Source organism: Bombus flavifrons, unplaced genomic scaffold (assembly GCF_040668555.2).
Source record: "Bombus flavifrons isolate JBK064 unplaced genomic scaffold, iyBomFlav1_principal scaffold0048, whole genome shotgun sequence".
Classification (NCBI taxonomy): Eukaryota; Metazoa; Arthropoda; class Insecta; order Hymenoptera; family Apidae; genus Bombus; species Bombus flavifrons.
In genome coordinates this window covers 197,590-203,998 of record NW_027184793.1, presented here as the reverse complement: position 1 = coordinate 203,998, position 6,409 = coordinate 197,590, and positions in this window count along the sequence as shown.

Genomic DNA, 6,409 nt, shown 5'->3' with positions numbered 1-6,409 from the left:
GCAAATTATTGTAAAATAGATATCCCTCGTACATTTGAGGAGGCGATTTGTTGCGAAAATAATGAAGATTGGAAACAGCCTATGGATAAGGAAATAGAATGTCTCTATAAGAATAAAACTTGGAAATTGGTAGAAAGGGTAAAAGGCAAAGAAGTATTAGATGTAAAATGGGTTTACACGAAAAAATCAAAGGACAGGTATAAGGCTAGATTAGTAGTAAGAGGGTTTCAACAAAGAAACGTAGCCGATGACATATATTCTCCAGTAGCCAGTAATCAGACCTTTAAAATATTGTTATCATATTGTTGTCAAAATGGATTAATAATTGAGCAAATGGATGTAGAAACTGCCTTTTTAAATGGTGAAGTAACCTCGGAGGTATATGTAAATCAACCAAAGGGATATGCGGACGGAACGAATAGAGTTTGTAAATTATCGAAAGCGCTTTATGGGTTAAAAGAAAGTCCGAGGGACTGGTATGAGTGTTTTGATAGGTATGTGACGAGATTAGGTTTTAAGAAGAATAATGTAGAATTGTGCTTATATACTTATGGAGAGGGAGAAAATGTTGTTTATTTGTTAATATACGTAGACGATTTGCTGATTTGTAGTAAAAACAAAGGGAAGATACAAAGTGTAAAAAAATTATTAACTGATAAATTTGAAATGAAAGATTTAGGTGAAGTAAAAGAATATCTTGGAATAAATATAGACTATGATTATTTAAAAAAGGAAATGAGATTAAGCCAAAAGAAATACATAGAATCATTAGTAAACAAATATAAATTACATAATAGCAAATTGTATTGTACACCTATGGAGACCAACTTAAAAATTGAAAAAGCTGATATAAATAGAGAGGACATTGGATACAAGAATTTAATTGGCGCATTGCTGTATATTAGTGTAAATACCAGACCCGATATAAGTTATAGTGTGAATTATCTGAGTAGATTTCAAGATTGTTGTAACGAGACACATTTTAAATATGCTTTGCGAATACTGAAATATTTGTACCGGACTAGAGATTTAGGGCTACATTATAAAAGCAATGAAAAATGCGAAACGATAGACTGTTATGTGGACGCCGATTGGGCAGGAGATCATATAGATAGGAAATCGACTTCTGGGTATGTAATTAGATTGTATGGAAATGTAATTGGATGGAAGTCTAAAAAACAAAGGTGTGTGACAAAAGCCTCAACGTATGCAGAGTATGTAGCTCTATCGGAAGCGGTGAGCGAAGTAATGGCTATCAGAGAATTAATAAAAATCTTCGATGTAAATCTAGACGATAACCCTGTAAAAATTTATGAGGATAACTCTGGAGTAATGAGTATAGCAAAGTACGGAAATTTTACAAAAAATTCGAAACACATTGAAGTGCATTACCACTACGTTCACGAGTACGTAAAGGAAAATAAGATAAACATAATAAAAGTAAGTACAGAAGAAAACACTGCGGATATTTTTACGAAGGCACTGTGTAGAGAGAAATTTGAAAGGTTTAGGTCATGGATGAATGTAAAATAAGAGAAATGTAAATAAAATTAAGTGTACAGTATAAATGTAAGGAGGCGTGTTAGGAAAGTGATACATTTACACTGTACATGAGAGTGTGTGTGTAAGCGTTAGAGGGTGTCCTGGTCTGAGTTGAGACAAAGTCGTCGTAAAGAAGCATCTGGAAGAGTCGGTTGGCGACAAGCGTGCGTGCAAGACGTTCTTCAGAGTGTAATATAGATGTATAGCTGTTGTGTGTGAAATAAAGTCAGTTATTTGTATTTCCAAATCCTCTGATTTCATTAACAAATTCTGTACCCCTCCTTAGAAGAATTATTTCCGGCGACACGCGACAGTAAACATTCCAACGGTCTCTGTCCCGTGTCTCGTCTCTCGCAGACACTGTTCTTCGAGTAAGATGATTGCCAGATCTCGATGCGTCTCCGCAGTACATATTCAGCTAGCCTGAGGGCCCGTTATGAATCTTAAGATTTAGTTGGCTAAAGTCCTTCAGACAGTCAAACAATCTTTGTCCCAGGTACGGGAAGATAGGAGAGACCTATTTTTCAACGAACGCCGTCTCCCACGAGCAACATTCCCCCGAGAGCGGCTAGCATCTTTTTCTAACCACCGATATGGAGATTGACCAATTAGCAGCAACGCCATTTTCCCGCACCTTCTAAACGAAGGCTATCCTCGACGAATCCGAGGATCTCGTGTCCTTAGACACACCCAATCATAGTTTTCCTCTGCAGCATCATCGCGACGGAATGTCATTCTCTCGTGAGGTCGTATTAGCGAGTTACTTAGCGTCTGCACGCTCGGTGGATATTCCACGTTTTAACAAAGAGTCCGACTTAGATTTTGTGAGCATGTTCATCCATAATCCCGTTGACCGCGGATTCGTTATCGAACCTAGGATCATGGTCATTAGTTTCTCGAGTATCGAATTACCACGGTTACTTGTCCAATTCTATAATAATCGCATTTGCACTAGTCAATGTCTTCTATATTGCATAACGACAATGTGTAACCCAAACGAAGATTCGTTTGACGCCCCTAACCCTAATTCTAATGGAAACCCGACATATACGTATGAAAATACATGCACACGCGGGCGAACTGACCAGCTCTCTCACCCGGAAGCGGAACTCGCAGTCCACCGTGACGAGCAGCACATATATATGCCTCGATTCTCAGTCAGGCCGTCAGTCGTGCTCGCGGAACAGTGGAAGCAACATGGAGATTTTTAGATCTCTATTACGCGTCGTTGGTCTGTTCGTGCCAAGCAAGGTAGATATCATTTCCGAACTACCACTGGAGATTTCGCACTTGATACTTCGAAGATTGGATTCCCCGACCCTGCAGAGCGCCGCGCTTGTCTCGCGCAAATGGTTGAACGTATGTAGATCGGACAAGTGTCTACGACGGACAGCAAGACGTCACATGCGACATACGAGAAAGCGAGTCAGGCAAGAGTTTCTCGGGCCAGCAGCCACGAAAGCTGCCAACCAAGAATCAAGAAGTAGAGTACGTGGTGGACGGAACCTAAGACGCGAAGTAAGCTTATCCGCTGCTCGTACGGCGGTCGTCGTTGGAAGGATACGTGGTCCTCCGAAAATTTCGAAGCGAAATCGTCCCATCGATGTTGGATCACAAAAATGTACTAGATTCTAATTGATAGTATGTACCTTAATTTGACTGCTTGCTTTTGCGAGAACGTGAAAGGGACTTGTCCGGCGAAAACGATTCAGAAATGTAGCGTAAATCTTGAAATAAAATGATTCCATTGAGACGGCAATTTGTTTCATATGCACCAATATTCTGACGAAATGTCGACAATGTATCTTACATTGACGCTGCGTCGTGCAGTGCGTTACATTCTGTTGAGATATGTGTAATTTTCTGTGCTGGACTTGGTTAAATGCGTAGTAGAGATACTTGTATGTGCGTGTCGATGTGTGGAGGTATGTGTGTGTACTGCTTCCCGAAAAACGGATGACTGGAAACTAGTCAGTCGGTTTAGAGTCGGTTGAGAGTCGGGTATGGAAGAAAGTATGAATCGATGAATATATTAGGAATCGTCCATGGAATAAATATATTACTATTTTAATATGAATCGTTAATGTAAATTTAGTGTTCCTATAAAAATATCTCGGCTCCAAAGATCCAGAACTTTCAACACATTCGTCCCGTTAAAGTAGAATACTACATGTATCGTAACAGGTACATTATTGAATATTCATTTGAACGTATCACCGCTGCTATTGGAGATTGGGCGCTGATTAGGCGTGAGATGTACTTCTCATTTGCTGCCAGATACAGCGCAAATCAGCCGGTTCGCACTATGTCAACTCTTTGTCCTGTCGAATACATTATAATTGCAGTTCTGCATATTCCGGCTTCAATTTCCATTTGGACGTATTTACGCATGCTATTGGTGATATACCTACAATTCGACTAGCGTTATAATCCACAATTTCTGCCAAATACAGCACAAATCTGCCCGTTTTTGCTATGTCAATTCTGGGCCCCGTCAATTCCACCCCAACTGCAGATTTGCAAATTAAGCATTAAATATTCTATTGAACGTATCTCCGCTGCTACTGGTGGTATCACGACAATTCAGTGCGCGTTATACTCCACATTTGCTGCCAAATACAGCAGACCTGCACCAGCTTACATTATGTCAACTCGGTTCTAGTTCAAATCCAATGATATTGCAGTACTGCATATTCAGGATCGAAAATTCCATTGAACGTTTCTACACTGCCATTGGTGCTATCTCGACAACGCCATGTGTGTTATACTCCACATTTGCTGCCAAATACAGGGCGCATCAACCGGTTTGCGCATTGTCAATGCTGTGTCCTGTCAAATACAGCGTTATTGCCATTTTGGAGATTCTGCCGGAAATATTCAATTGAACGTATCTCTGATTCCATTTGAAACATGTCCACAGTTCAATCCGCGAAATACTATACATTTGCTGCTGAATACAGCGCACCTGCTCCTGAATGCATTATGTCAAGTCGGGTCGAGGTCAAGTCCAATGTTATATCAGTACTGCATATTCAGGCTTCAATATTCAATTTAACGCATCTCCGCTGTTATTGGTAATATGTCCACAATTCGATGCGCGTTCTTCTCCAAATTTCCTGCCAAATACAGCGCACATCGTTCGGTTTACGCCATGTCAAGTCTGGGCCCTGTCAAGTACAGCGTTACTGCAATTTTGCAGATTCTGCCTGAAATATTCAATTGAACGTATCAGCGTTTCCATTTGAGATATTTCGACAATTCGATCCGCGTTGTACCGTACATTTGCTGCCAAAGACAGCGCACATCAACCGGGTTGCGCAATGTCAACTCTGTACTTGGGATACATATGTATTTGGGTGTTTGGGATATTTAGGCTTCAGTATGCAATTAATCGTATCTCCTCTGATATTGGTGGTATGTCGTAAATTCGATGCGCGTTGTACTCCTCATTCGCTGCAAAATTCAGCGCCAACCAGCCGGTTTTTGCAATGTCAACCCTGGTCCCTGCCAAAACATTTGTAATTGCAGTTTTGCATATTTAGGCTTCAGTATTCAATTAAACGTATCTCCGCTGATATTGGTGGCACGTCAACAATTCGATGCGCATTATACTCCACATTTGCTGCCAAATACAGCGCACCTGCTCCTGTTTTCATTACGTGAACTCCGGTCGAGGACAAATCCAATGTTATTCCAGTTCTGCATATTCAGGATTCAATATTCTATTGAACGTAACTCCGTTGCCATTGGTGATATCTCGAAAACTCGTTGCTCACTACGCAGCACAATTGCAGCCAAATGCAGCGCACACCAGCCTGTTTGCGGTAAGTCAGCTCAGGCCCCTGCCAAATTCATTATAATTGCGGTTTCACACATTTAGGCTTAAATATTCAATTGCATGTGTCTCCGCTGCTATTGGTGGTATGTCGACAATTCGATGCGCGTTATACTCCTCATTCGCTGCCAAACACGGCGCACATCAACCGTTTTGCACAATGTCAACTCTGTGTCCTGTCCAATACACGGTAATTGCCGTTTTGGAGATTCTACCGGAAATATTCAATTGAACGTATCTCCCATTCCACTGGAGATATGACAACAATTCGATGCGGACTATACCCCACATTTGTCACATACAACCCACATCAATCGGTTTGCGCAATGTCATCTCTGTATCCTGTCGAATCCATTGTAGTTGCACTTTGGCATATTTAGGCTTATCTATTCAATTATACGTATCACCGCTGGTATTGGTGGTATGTTGACAGTTCGATGCGTGTTATTGTCAAGGTAAAGAGATGATTCGGAAATATAAATAATTTACTTTATTTCACACACAACTGCTATACATATGTCGGAGATGAAAGTACATCGGAGCCTTCCTTTTGGAACCTGGGGAAAATCCCTTAACACCGTAATCTAGATTTTATCATAGGCGTAATTAAGCAATTGGCGTCTTTCGATCCGATTGTATTTGTTCGAGATTTGTGATAATGAGTTTGGGATCGAGGCGACAGCCAGTCGCCGAACGTAGCCGCGGTCACGGGATGAACGCTTTGTATATCAAAGGTATGAAGTAATTCTGTACCCCTCCTTAAAAGAATTATTTCTGGCGACACGCGACAGTAAACATTCCAACGGTCTCTGTCCCGTGTCTCGTCTCTCGCAGACACTGTTCTTCGAGTAAGATGATTGCCAGATATCGATGCGTCTCCGCAGTACATATTCAGCTAGCCTGAGGGCCCGTTATGAATCTTAAGATTTAGTTGGCTAAAGTCCTTCAGACAGTCAAACAATCTTTGTCCCAGGTACGGGAAGATAGGAGAGACCTATTTTTCAACGAACGCCGTCTCCCACGAGCAACATT